The sequence below is a fragment of the Manis javanica genome, chromosome 1, assembly GCF_040802235.1.
Source record: "Manis javanica isolate MJ-LG chromosome 1, MJ_LKY, whole genome shotgun sequence".
In the NCBI taxonomy this organism is placed as follows: domain Eukaryota; kingdom Metazoa; phylum Chordata; class Mammalia; order Pholidota; family Manidae; genus Manis; species Manis javanica.
This window is the reverse complement of record NC_133156.1, coordinates 225,047,892-225,061,623: the sequence shown is the minus strand read 5'-3', so window position 1 is coordinate 225,061,623 and position 13,732 is coordinate 225,047,892. Positions and strand designations below refer to the sequence as shown.

Sequence of the window (13,732 nt, the reverse complement as noted above, 5' to 3'; positions counted from 1 at the left end):
ACTTATTCTGGAACTGAGGCCAATGGGCCATCAGTTAAACCAGGCCACTCGCTACAAAGCCAGACGAGGCGCTCTTCTTGTGCATCCCTACATACAGCACCCCAAGCCTCCCTCCTTTCACAGGCTTTGGTCTAAATAACTACAAGGATCTTAGCGCAGGGAGGAAAACATGCCCTCAAGGAGAGGAGAAATGTTAGTGATTCAGAGGGGCAGGGACCGCATGGGTTGGGGGTGGAGGGGGCACTATAGAAAGCAGTGAGGCATTTTTCCAAGGATCCAAGACCTGAGCTCAAGTTCCCACCAGTTAAAAAGGATGTCACCCTCCCACACTGCTGAGCAGGGCTGTTCTGCCTCCACCTTTCCAACAGGGAGCAGAGGTACAAGGAACAGTGAGCACAGAGGTATCGAACCTCCACCCCCCACCCCCAGCTTTCTGGACACAGCTGTGTGGACCCCTTAAGGTCCGTGGCAATTTTTTTCTGATGAGCCCCAGAGAAGTGCATTAAGCTCAGATTTCAGAGTAGCCTATCCTGGCTGAGGACTCAACTCTGGACTCACCCCAGAACCACAGAGATCTCTAAGCCAGAGACACCTTTGTCAGCACTGGCAGATGAGAAAGTGGGCATCACCCCTCACAGCTCCGAGTTACAGGTTGCCCAGGGAGTGTCCCAAAGCTGGAAGGCTGAGTTCCATTCATTGGTTCCTTGGCCTGAGGCCAAAACTATGAGACAATACTTCCTGCTAACATGTTGGATTTTCCAACATAGAATTACTTATTCATGAAGTTATTTAGACCTAAATACCATTCAAGCTTTTTTTATTTCCCTACTTCCCCTAATAATCTATCATTGGAATTATACATTTGATTCCCAATTACAAGCTAAGACTTACCTCCAGGGCCCTGATATTGTCTTAGAAACTGCAGAGTTGAACCCAAAACAAAGCCAATCAAGGAGGCCTCTAAAATTCCTCAGCACCACCATGCAGTTTGAGTCTTATTTAAAACGACTATTCATTTTAATGACTGTTCAAGTTTATTTTCATAAAAATGTGTTTTACATAAGCCCCAAAGTTTCATATACAATTAATTCCCTTCACAAAGAAACTGTGTTTCAAACCCAGGATGGTCATGCTGGTCTCCAAGACCGTGGAATTTGTTTCTTTCAAGCTGTAGTTGCCTTTTTAACACTGTAATTAAGCTTAAGGGGAAAAAATCGTAATGCACACCAAATAAATCCTACCCCTCGTACAATTATGTATGGTACGTGGTGAGAAAAAAAATGATCTCGGCTTTGTTCCTCTTAAAATACACTTGGCAGCCACCTCACTTAATAAGCTCCTTTCTCTTTCTGAGGAACCAGAAAGTCACAAAGTCCAAGCAATAACGGAGGTGTGCTGGGACCTCAGGAGGTAAGTGACAACACCCCACAGCAGAGACCTGCACGTGGGGGCTCAGAACCCTGCCCGATCCGGCTTCTTCATGACTGTCTCTATCTCTAGCTCTCTGGGTCTTGCTTTTCTTATTGTTTCTGCCATTGATAGACCCTGGTTTTTACACAATTCAAGACAAGGCCCAACAGAGAGGACTCGTAAACCCAACTCATCATTCAAGGCTTGGTTCAAATACCACCCCCTCGCCTTAACAAGACGTTTCTTCTTCCCCATAATGAACCCAAAAACCCCTCATGAGCTCACCAACAGCTCTTACTTTGTTTTCACACCAAGCAATAGATCCACCCGCCCCCACACTGCATGGCCACTGTCTGTGAGGACGTCCTGCTCAGTTTATAATCCAGAGGCTTCTAGGGGGCAGATGCTACATCGGATTAATCTCTCTATTTCACCTGCTGGTCAAGTGGCTTGCATTTAATAGGCATTAAATTTGTATTTGTTGGCAGAATAACTGAATGAAATACTTGCCCAGCGTTTTGTTTTATAAAGAAGATTAGAGAGGGAAGGAGAGAAGGAAATGTACTTAATTTGTTCTGGATTATGTTTGGCAGTTTATCACCTCCAGGTGAGTGAGAATCCCTTAAATCTCAGATTAAATGTCACTTCCACACACTCACGGACACACAAAGACCTGCTATGGGTGGTGGTGTCAGGGTCATTCTTTCCCACTCCTGGTGTTTCCCTCCATATGAGACATGCTTCCACTGTCATCATACCTACACCTGGCCTCTTTCTCTGCCCCTTGCTCACTCATGCTGGGATTTTTTAAATTATATATCTATATCTATATCTATAGATATTATATTGATATACAGTCTTATATTAGTTTCAAGTATACAACACAGTGGTTCAAGAGTTACCCATATTATTAAATCCTCACCCCCACTAGCACAGTTACTATCTGTCAACATAGGAAGATGTTACAGAATCATTATCTGTATTCTCCATGCTGTACTACTATCCTCCTGACCAACCTACATTATGATTGAGAATTTTTGTGGCCTTTTATCCCCCTCACCTCCCTATCCACACACCCAACCCCTTCCCCACAGTAACCATCAATCCCTTCTCAGTGTCTATGAGTCCAGTGCTGTTTGGTTGTTTTGCTTTGTATTTATATTCCACAAATAAATAAAGTAATATGGTATTTCTTATGGCTAATTTCACTGAGCATAATGCCCTTTAGATTGAACTATGTTGTTGCAAAGGGCAGGATTTCTTTTCATTTTATGGCTGAGTAATATTCCATTGTGTATATGTACCACAAGTTCTTTAGCCATTCTTCTATTGATGGATACTTAGGTTGCTTCCATATCTTGGCTATCAAAAATAATACAGCAAAAATCTCTTGAACATAAATATGAACAATTTTTTCCTGGACACAGCTCCTCTGGCAAGGGAAACAAAATAAAAAGTGAAACAAGTGGGACTACATCAAACTAAAAGGCAAAGGACACATTTGTAGGACAAAAAGTCAACCTACAGTATGGGAGAATATATTATCCAGTAAGGGGTTCACATCCAAAATATATAAAGAGCTCATACACCTCAACACCAAAAAAAAAAAAACTGTTAAAAAATGGGCAGAGGACCTGAACAGACATTTCTGCAAAAAAGAAATACAAATGGCCAACAGACACATGAGAAGATGCTCCACATCACTAATCATCAGAGAAATGCAAATAAAAACCATAATAAGATATCACCTCACACCAGTCAGAATGGTCACTATCCAAAAGACAAGAAATACCAAGTGTTGGTGAAGATGTAGAGAAATGGGAACCCTCCTACACTGTTGGGAATGTAAACTGGTGCAGTCACTGTGGAAAACACTATGGAGGTTCCTCAAAAAACTAAAAAAAGAAATACCACTTTATTCAGTACTTCTACTGCTAGGATTACCCAAAGAAAACAAAATCCCTGATCCGAAAAGATATATGCACCCCTGTTTATTGCTGCATTATTTACATGCTGAGTCTATACTGATTCACATGAAGGGGATGGAGAAGGGGACCTGGCCTGGATTACCCAGCCACCCTCCTCATCCTCTCATGGAAGCTGGTTCCCCACAGGAAAAACATCCCAAACCAGCTGTGCCTCCCGCTGTGGTTCTACCCAGATGCAGTCTCTCTGGCTGCGACTGGGGGGCTTGCCCTGGGCCCAGGCTGCCTGCACAGGATGGACGAGCTGAATGAACTCCGACATTCAGGGTCAGGCAGCCCACATGCCTGAACATATAGGCCACATACGGCTCCTCAATTTCAGTTGTATTTCGATTTCCTATCTGCCTTACCCTTTGATCTTATTTCTTAGTTGGCTCAGATCTTGGGTGAGAAAGACAAGAGTTACTCATTGGACCTTCTAAAACCCCAACTCCAACTTATAATAATTACTTATTTAATCATCATGTTCCACTCAGGACCCTCAGCTCTGAGGCTCTTCCCTCTTTTCCAGTGAGTCCCCAAAGCCCAGCAATGACTGGTGTGTGTTGAGTGCAAAACTCCAGTAAAGATCAGTCCAAAGAAAGAGAATACAAGGGAGAAAGATAAAAGGAAGAGAACAGAGAGGGGCGGAGTTCTACACAAAAGATGCTAGAGAGGATAGAAGGAAGCAGGAAAATAAGAGCAGTGATGAAATGAGGAAGGAAGGAAGGGAAAGGGGGGCGTCAAGAAGGGGGAAAAAAGGGAAAAGAATAAACCAGGTGAGGGGAAAAAAACATAAAGTGCCACAGAAGACAAGCCTGCACCCACGCCAGAGCCCTCCGGACACCAGAACAAGCCCTGGGCCGACTGTCCTCGCCCACCGCGGGGGCTTCTGCTCCCACTCCCATTCTCCTACCCCAGCTGATTCATCGGACAACCTGAGCACTTACTTCCTGCTCTCCGTCTGCGGAGCTGCAGGAAGGAGGAACTAGGATGGATACAGGTGCGAGTGTCTTGGGAGGAGAATGCCTCAACAAGAGGGATTGTTCTTGTTCAGCAGCAGACCGCAGGATACCCCGCCCCTCGAGGGTCGGGCCCCAGCCGGGCAGGCCGAGAACAAAGCCACGGGCTCCTCGCCGCACCTCCCCCGGGCGCGCCCGCGGTCGTCACTCATCCGCCCCCCTTGCGTTCAGTTCTCATTATCCTTCTGCTAATAATCGCGCAGAGCCAGGCACTTGATCAGAACCACGGGTTCTGTAACTCACCCAAACGCATCACAAGCTGAGACATTTACGACTGTCCCAGGGCATATGTCTCTGTGATTTATCTCCTCCGTGAGCTCTCGGGCAGCCCGCGGAGTCTAGACACTTCTCATTTCAAAGGATGGTTGGCAGAGGGAACCCAAGGCCTGTAGTAGGCCTTCCTTCCAGTACTCCACCTCCCTGCTCCCACGGGCTGAAGACAAGGGGCACAAGCATTTCTCAGAAAATAAGTGGGTAAATTCAGGTTAATTATTTTGTGTTTACCAAATCTATAGATGACCTAGTTTCACCAGGCAGCACCAATGATTGAATGCTCACTGAGACTCTGGTACGGTGGTGATTTTAAAAAGAAGTTCAGCCCTGTTGGTAAGAAACATGTCATCTTGTTTATATCCAAGTTAAGGTCACCCACCAAATGGCCTTTCAGTATTTACACATGCAAAATACATTGATGATAATGATGATTAAAACCTTAAGTTTTCTCTCTGAGCTTCAGATAACTTGAAGGACACCATCTATTTGTGAGGGTCACCACGGCAGAGTCCCACAGACTGGGCAGCTTAAACAACAGACTTTCCTCACAGTCATGTTGTCGGAATGTCTCACTCAAGGAATCAGCCGCTTTGGTGTCTCTGGAAGCCTTTCTCCTTGGCTGATAGACGGTTACCTTTGCCCTGTGCCTTCACACTGGTCTGCCTTCTGTGTGTCTGAGTCCTAATTTCCTCTTCTTGTAAGGACAGCAGTCACACTGAATTAGGCCCACCCTAATGACCTCATTTTAACTTACTTGCCTCTCAAAAGACCCTATTTCCATGTACAGCCACATTCTGAGGTATGGGAGTTAGGATTACAGCACATAAATTTGGGGAAGGGGACACAGTTCAGCCCATAATACACCCTGTTACAAATTCTCTCCTCAAGCGAGACCAGAAGAGGTAGGAGAGAAAATGAAAGACTCAGTTTTCATTCTCTACCAACAACATGGAAAATGTATACACACGTCTCTGGAACACTCCCAACCTCATAGCCACAGCCCTTCAGGGCAATTGAATTGGAAACAACTGTCCCCCCAGTTATGAGGTTGCCCAGTTTTGAGGTACTTAGAAGGGATGTATGACCACCACCAGAGACACTCGCTCAGCTCCAGGGGATGTGAGGCAATGTGCTGGATCTTCATCCTCCTAAAAAGGAAAAGTAAACCCTGGGGGAAATGGCTGTAAGACCTCAGGCTAGCTAGTTAACCTCCCTGAACCTACCTCTTCCCCTGTAAATGGAGGAGAGAAATGCATCTACTTCATTTAACCACTGAAGATTAAATAAGAATGTCTGTGTGCTATTTAACATAGTGCCTGGCATAGGAAGTGCTCAAAACCCACTAGCCAGGGCTGCAGTGGTAGCCGCAGTGGGGACCAGGTGGGTTTTGTCTCCCCCAGATCTGCGGCTGTCCCACTTCGCAGGCCCTGGGCCTGCTCTTACCTTCCTGTGTGTCCTCTCTTCTCCTCTCAGCCCAACACTCAAGGGCCAGCTCCAGTCCCACTTTCTCCCAGATGGTTTTCCAGAACTCTAGCGCACAGGACCTCTCACCTCTGGGCTCCTGCAGCTTAAGCTTTCAGTGTTTTCCTCTGGCCCTGAGCACAGTCTCCGGATGTGATTTTAAATGTGCTCTCAGCTTCCATGGAGCCGCCTCGGGCATGAAGACTCCATAGCGTCGCCCTTTTGTGCGCATGCCCCATTCCCTCCAGCTTGCCCTCTGTGCCTTTGCTCCCACAATGCCCACCCCCGAGGCACCTCTTACCACAGTGCCACCCACCCTGCAAGCCTGGCTAACACCTTCCCTGCTGTCCCGATGCAAAGGGAGCTCTGTGCACCCACAGCAGCAAACACACGCCCCTTACCTCCCTTTTTTGATCACCACTGCCAGGCCCTGAGTGCCGAGCATGTGCCAGGCCCTGTGCCAGTGGCCTTGCTCATGTTGGCTCCTATCCTCATGCTGCAAGATAAGTACAATGTCCCCCATTCTGTGGGTGAAGAAACCAGGACTCCCGGGCCACAGTGCTTTGCTCTGGGTCACATGACAGTAGAAAAAGAAGCTGTAACTTTCTAAGTCTGGCTGGCTGCAAACACAGCTCCTTTTCTACCATATCAGTGTATCTCAAATGAGTTGAATGGGTACATAAACTATGTGGGACCACATATGGGAAAACTACCCAGCAGTGAAAAAGAATTAGACTACCACTACATGCAACACGTAATATGAGGAAAGGCGCCAGACACAAATCATAAATGCATGATTCCATGTATGTGAACTTCAAGATCAAGCAAAACTACTCTGCACTGATAGTAATTAGACGAGTGGTTACTTCTGAGAGAGTGGGGTGAGGGGATTCACTTGGAAGGGACATGAGGGAGCTTCCCAGAGTGCTGGAAATATCCCATCTATATCTGGGTGGTATTCATACCAATGTATATGTATGTAAAATTCATATACTTACTATATATGCATGTTATACCTCAATAAAAGAATTTTTTTAACATCTCAGGGAAGATATGTGTAGTTTTTAAAATATATTCAATATTCTAATTTCATATTTAGAAACCAAAAAAGAAAATATCCACTCTATTCCCTTTGAAACACAAACTTTAAAGGAATTTTCAAGATTTATGTTTCTTCACAGGAGACATATGTTTAGAAGACTGAGACACACTGCACTACACTGTTCACATTCTGCCTCAGATCCTTGCATACCTCTGCCTCCCCAGCTAGACTCAGAACATCCTTGAGGGAAGCTGCTATCTTAGTACAGAGACAACAAATGAACCAGGGCCTGCTGGGTGCACAGAAAAGGCGTACTAAGTGATTGTCAAGTGGGCCCCAGAAACTGGTTGGCCATCCCTGCCCTCCAGAACCCCCCACATACTGAAGTGTCAAAGAACTCAGGTCCATGACTGCTCCTCCCAATCCTGTCCATCATTCAGCCACATTCTGCAATTCAGAAAAAAAGAGAGGAAAACAACTGCTGTGGAAAGCCTTGCTCTGAACCAAGGGGTGGCCACTCAGCAGGGCTGGCAGGGCACTGAGCTGCTGAGGGTCTTAACTCCACCCCACTAATCATATAAAATTTCACCAGCCAATGCCTCTGCCCGCTGTGGGCAGTTTGCTCAGCACATAGACTCCGGGCACAGAAAAGCTGCTGGAAATTGCTCTTGCAGGCAACTACATTTGCTGTTCTTAGAACAAAGCCTTTAATTTGTGTGACAAGAAGCTTAGCCTATTTCCAGCTGTCATTCTCATCATGAACTCCCAGGCAAGAAGGGTAAGTATGAATCTTCCTGTATTGAGCCCCAAGCATGTCAGGTCCCTAGCACAGGTCTCAGAACAAAGTAGGCACTTAGAGGTCAGTTCATACCCTCCTTCCCTGGAAGTTCATGATGAAAAGGACAGCATTTGGGGTATTGGTATTATCAGCCAACCAAGGCACAAATTTTTCTCAAGAACATACCCTGTGCCATAGGGGTTGTCAAGAGGATGAAGTGTCTTTAGTGGCTAATAATGCCAAGCTCCTTGAATAACTGGGCCATGCTGAGCACTGGAGAGAAAAATGAAGGAGCTACTTTTCTGTCTTTAAATGGGGCAAAATGTGTGTCTGTGATACTTTCCTACAGTTCTTATTCTGTGACAGATCTCACGAAACTTCCTGGAAAGTTCCTGCCTGGCTATCAGTTTGAATTACAGGTAGATGACCAGCCATCCTCAGGTTCAGTGAGGCCTGGGACAGTACAGGCTTTTGTCTTCATTGCAAAGGTACAGCCTCATCTTTGTCAGATTCTGGGACAATTTCAGGCTTCTACTGACTGCTTTGTGTCACTCCTTTGGAGAAGTTAGAGGAACTCTAGGGACTGATTATAGGCTCATGAAGTCTCAACAATGTTGGTACTAGGTGGACAGATTAATTGGCTGATGCTCTCTGAATACCACAAAGGGGGCCAAATGCAGTCAAATAACCAAACAATAGAAAAAAAGGGAGATGGCATGCGATGAGGTCTGTCTTGAGAGGTTCCACCGACTGTCAGAGCGGCACATCCTCAGATGTTTTAATCTATGCCTTCTTCACCCATGTTTGTAGATGTCCCAGAGGAGGGCAGTGGCCAACCTCATCCTCCCAGAGATCTCAAGGTGGGAGTGGACTGTGGGCTAGATTAAGTCTTAGAAACCAAAGTCAGGGGCTCTCCTCTCTTGCAATGAAGCTACAGAGTATTCTCCCAATTAAGTCTCTCACTCCTTCTCTGCTACACAAGTTTGCAGAATTAATTGTACAGCCCTTCCATAGATGAGAGCTGAGTGGGGAACCCAGCATGAGGCTCACTCCTGCCCTCAGGTTCACAGACACTCTACTGAAGTACCCCATCTGCCATGAGACCCACAGACCACCCAGCTAACAGAGACAGTTCTCATAATTCTTGGCAACAATTTTCATACTGGTGTAAACAAAAATCCCTTTCACATTTGTTCATGACCATTCAGGGCCATCTTGTGCATGAAGTACCCTGAAGCTCACAGAGGTAAATTAGACATGTTTTCTGCCCTCATAAGTTCTTAACCTGATAGAAGAAACTTGTCTACAGTAATAGACTACAAGGTAGGTAGTGACAATAATCCCCAAGGAGGCCCAGTGCTCTATGGGGACATAGAAAAAGGAGATTGCTCCTAGTTGAGGGAATCAAGACAGGAACCATAGAAGAGGAGATATTTGTGTTGGACCTTGAAAGACAGATCTCTAGATAGAAGAGAGAATAGGAAGGAACCAGCCTGCCATGGTGAAAGGACTCAGGACCAAAAATGGGGAGATGAGAACATGTAGACACATTCCGAAAACAAGTAGATTAATTTCACTAGCCCGAGTATGTGAAAGGGGGAAATGAGAAGTAAAATCACTTAAGAAATGATCCAAGTTGAGAAAAGTCTAAATCTCAAAGGAACTTGAATGCATTTTGGAAGCTCTGAGTTTTTCATTAGGTGAAAAAAAGTTATTGAAGAATTTGATCAAGGCCAAGGTCAGGGTCAGTGTCAGGGAGATAAAGGATGGCTTGAGTGAACTTTGTCTTCAGAAGAAAGTTCTGGAAGTTTAAGAATCAAAGGCAGAAGATACAGAATCCCCATCTCTGAGGGACAAAAGTTCTTTCTTTTCAAGCTCTCCACAGTCTCTGCTCACCTGTTTTGCCTTCTATCTTTATATTCAGAGTCCACCCCCTTCTTATGGTTCTTTCTGCACAAATCACAAATTGTCAAGTCTACTTCTTATATGAAGAAAATTGAATGTATATCAATTACATAATTTCCTCTCCACCCTTTTCTTTACAGGCAAGCTTTTTAAATTGATAACAAGCCTCCAAAAATGGATGATTTTGCACATACCCCCCTTTCAAAACCACAGGATCTTCACAAGATGATCCATTAGGGAGTGAGAATAAATTATTAGAATCTTAACTTGTATTTATTTTTATCCAAAAATATATATGTGAAATTATGTTTTGCTAATCCAGTAGAAATCTGCCATAATTCAATAAGCCGAGTTCAAAAAAATTCAATCAAATAAAATTCAGAGTAGAATTCTATGAAGGTTAACAAAAAATAATATTTGGGGTCAGTTGTAGTGTCACCAAAGATAGCACCAGATGAAAAGGGCATATTAGTTGCAAAGAATATCAGCAAATGTCTTGACAGCCCCAATATAAGGCAGAAGACAATAGGATATTATTTTCAAAGAGCTGAGAAAAAAGTAACCATCCATGTAGAAAGAATTCTACAGATATTTTTCTACTTTTCTAAATTATCACTGAAAAAAAGAGTAAAGACTGAAAGAATTTACCACTAACAGACCTTTGCTGAAAGAATATTTTTCTTTTTTCTATTAAAGGATGAAAATTAGGAAAATGGAACAGACGCCGAAGGAGTGAGATATAAGATGAAATGGTGAGCGAGAGGAAGCATGTACATGAACCTAAAGAATAACAATATAAATAATAAATAATCCATGATTAATTTAAGAATAATAAAAATCAAGAAGGAACTAGAAATATTAGATAAAAGAAACTTACAATATGGGAGATTGTGATCAGAATTAAAGCTTTATAAATTCTTTGAAATTTTCCAGATGATTGAGGTATTAACTTTGATAAGCAGAATATACATGAAATCATGTTTAAAGTGACCACTAGAAAATAGAGGAAAAAATAACATAACTTTCGAATAAGTAGAAGGGTTAAGGAAGAATAAAGAATATGCTATCTATCCAAAGATGTCAGGAAAGCAGAGGAGAAACAAAACAAAGAAAAAATAGAATAAATTCAAATATATCAGTCATCACAAGAAATTAAATGGATAGAATGGAAATTAAATGGATTTTAACTCAACCGTTAAAACCCAGTTTGTCAGATTAGATAGAAAAACTGAGTCTAGTTATTTGCTGCTTATAAGAAACAAACTCAAGAGACAGCTATTGCATGTAACAAGATGGAAAAAAGATATACCAGAAGAAAGGTGACAAAATAGAGTATCCGGGGAAAGCATGAGAGACAAAGATGTGCACTACCCAATAAGAAAAAGAATTAGTTCCCAGGAAGATACCACAATTCTAATACTGTCCTATGTATTAGACACCTAAGAATACAAATGTGAGGTATATAAAGCAAAGACTGACAGAACTACCATGTGAAATGGACAAATGAGCAATGACAATGGGAAGTTTCAGCACCTATCTCATATATATACTATGCTAGTAACTATACTGTATAGTATAATAACTAGTATATTAAGGAGAATGAAAATTAGCAGAGATATAGAAGATATGAACAACATAATTAAAAACTTGATCTAATGATAATCTACAGGGGAGCTCTCTAGCCACATCCTCTCTCTGCACCTCCTCACCTCCCATTCACTCTTCAACCAGCTGCCTCCACTCCCAAGACCTCTCTCAAACGATGGCCCCAAGAGTTACCTATGACCCTCTAGTTACCAAAGTTTTATTCTTCTGCTTTTAAAATTATTGGTTACTCTCTCCTTAAAACTCTCTGACAACTGTACTTCCATGACCCCAGATTCCATTTCCTTCTAACTCTCCTTCCGCTCATTCACCACATCTTTCATGTGTTTAGCTTCATCTGCTGGTCTTCCCCGAGGTTCTGTCCTCATCTCGTCTCATCCTATTCCACACAACCTCCCTAACAATCTTACTTATGCCAAGGATTTGTGTTGAAAATGCAAGTTCAGCAGTCAAGGGTTTGGTTCAAGAGCCAGCACAGATGTGACTGCTGCCCATAGTCTCCCTTACTGAACACCCTGCTGAATGGCAGGGCTTGGGGGAGATTTGAAATGTTGACCGTGTCCCCCTAAATTCAGAGCAGGGATCGTGTGTGTCTAATTCACACTTACACTTAGCTCATTGCCTCACCCATGAGAGATGTTTGATAAAAGTTTGCTATTTGAGAACATTCTGAGTTTTGCATGCTCTCTGGAGAGCTCCAGAAATACAGTGGGTTAAGAATGGAAACCTATGACCAGTCTCTGAGCTTGGGCCGTGACTCAGGCCAAGAGATACAGCCCAAATAGCCCAGATTCTGGACAAGAGGTCAATCTAAGCCACCCCTCAGAGAGGCCAAAGAGGCCGCATTTGGACACAGCTCTTACTGCTTTAAAACCCAGAGCACTGCCTGAAACCCACCCTATCCATGTTGATTCCTCACTGTCCCTCTTTTTCCCCCTCTCTGGTATAGGAAGTTCCCTCCCTGCTCCACCCACACAGCTGTGAAGACGCCCCCAGACTCTGAGAGAGAGGACGTGGGCACTCTTCACATCAATGACTGGGAACCAGGTAAAGCAGTCTCCTGGCAAAGCAAAGTGGCCATTTTCACAGACATTTCCTAAGCACGTACGCCAAACCCCAAGCTGCTGAAAAATCGGTCTCCTGTCCTTTCACATTCCTACGGCAATAGAAGTTCATTTTCTCATCATATACTGTAAATTACAGGCTGAAAAGGTGGGGCACGTCTGACTTCAGCCTATAAATAGCTGATCTTCCTTTGCTTCCTCAGAGGGGCCATTCTCAACAGTGGCTTAGCTCAATGCATCCCCAGCGGACAGACAAAAATGCAGGAACAGAAATCAAATCTCCCTCCAGAGAGCCCAGGGGCAGGACCTGGAGTTCTTCATGCCTCTGAATCAGAGAAGACCCTGCCCAGTGCACACATATTTTTCTATGAGGCAACATCTAAGTAAATCCACTCCTAGTCTCTCTCATCTCTCCTACACACGCCTTCTGCAAATAGCTCCCAGCACTGCCCCAGCTTCTCGTAAAATAAAAATCATAGCTAAGCAAATACTTTAAGACTCATGTTTAAACCTTTCCCAGATCCCTGCATTCATTGCCTCTTAAAGTGAAAATGACTTCGCCACGGGCTCCTGAAGCCGTTTAGGGGTAACAACATGCCTCCATCCCACCGAGGAAGTATTTTGTTCAGCATTCAAGGAACTCCTCACAGGGCACATGGAAGGCAGTTTTTCATTTATCAACAATTTTATTATCACCAGCTGCGTGCAGGACATGAAATAGATGTAGAGGTGAATGAAAAGCATGAATTTTGTCCTCAAAGAGCACACGGTTGAGATGAATAGATACAACACACTCTGTGAAACAACAGAGGGACAAGAAAATTGTGATTAGGTATCCAAGTATGCGGAATGGCTAGAAACCATGATAGGAGAGCAAGGAGGGCAGCATGTGAAGACTGAAGGCTTCCTGGAGGAGGTGGAGCCGAGCTGGCAGGATTTGGAGAGACAGAGATGGAAGCACCTGAATGAGGAGAACAGATTGAGCAAAAGCAAGAGAGCAAATTAAAAGTCACATTTGGGGAGATGTGACCTGAATGTGTCATGTGCAAAAAAATGCATGGTCAGTGTTACGAGCTGAATTGTGTCCCCCACCCCCAAATCGTGGTACCTCAGAATGTGACTGTTTGGAGATAAGATCTTTAAAGAGGTGATTAAAGTAAAATAAAGTCATATGCCTGGGCCATAACTAATACGACTGATGTCTTTAT

The 13,732-nt window shown here is 43.9% G+C and overlaps 1 long non-coding RNA gene across 1 annotated transcript; it reads left to right on the top strand.

The window, feature by feature from the left end:
• Positions 1-1,896: 1,896 nt before the first annotated feature.
• LOC140850355 (uncharacterized) lies at positions 1,897-12,518 on the top strand. The gene is made up of 3 exons (XR_012133049.1): positions 1,897-2,017; positions 10,552-10,607; positions 12,410-12,518. It is a non-coding gene; the product is annotated as an uncharacterized lncRNA (long non-coding RNA).
• Positions 12,519-13,732: the final 1,214 nt, after the last annotated feature.